The sequence below is a fragment of the Zingiber officinale genome, chromosome 6A (assembly GCF_018446385.1).
Source record: "Zingiber officinale cultivar Zhangliang chromosome 6A, Zo_v1.1, whole genome shotgun sequence".
Lineage (NCBI taxonomy): Eukaryota > Viridiplantae > Streptophyta > Magnoliopsida > Zingiberales > Zingiberaceae > Zingiber > Zingiber officinale.
The window spans coordinates 87,033,077-87,033,849 of NC_055997.1; positions in this window are offsets into that span (position 1 = coordinate 87,033,077).

The window sequence follows — 773 nt, forward strand, 5'->3', positions numbered from 1 at the left end:
ATACAAATATAAAAGAACTATATGGGTTTTGATTCCCCTATACCCTAAGGGAATACGTAGGCAACTTAAATAAGTACAAGTCCTTTTTTGCAATACAACAACAACCAAGCCTTTTCCCACTAAGTGGGGTCGGCTGTATGAATCTTTTTATGCCATTGAGCTCTATCTCCTACTATATCATCATCTATATTTAAATAAATTTTATCTTGTTCCATTGTTGCTAACTAAGTCTTTTTTGGTCTTCCTCTTCCTCGTTAGATATGCATGTTTATCATAGTTTCACATCGCCTAACTAGAGCATTTATTGGTCGTCTAAGTACATGTCCGTACCATATTAAACGTGTTTCTCGGAGTTTTTCCTAAATAGATGAAACTCTAATTTTCTCTCTAATACTCTCATTTCTTATTTTGTTCATCCTCATATGTCCACACATCCATCTTAATATCCTCATCTCTGCAACTCTCATATTCTGCTCATGTACTCGAGTCATAGCCAAACATTCAGCTCCATATAACATAGCAGGTTTAACTATAGTTTTATAGAACTTACCTTAAAGTTTAAGAGGTACTTTATGTTAGGATCTTTCGTACGGCTAGAGAGGGGGGTGTGAATAGCCGCCCCAAATCGCTCTCGTTTCTTCCTACAATTAGGTTAGTCGCAGCGGAAAATACAAAGAAACGAAAGAGAAGAAAACCAAACCTTAACACGAGGATGTAACGAGGTTCGGAGATTAGGGCTCCTACTCCTCGGCGTGTCCGTAAGGTGGACGAGT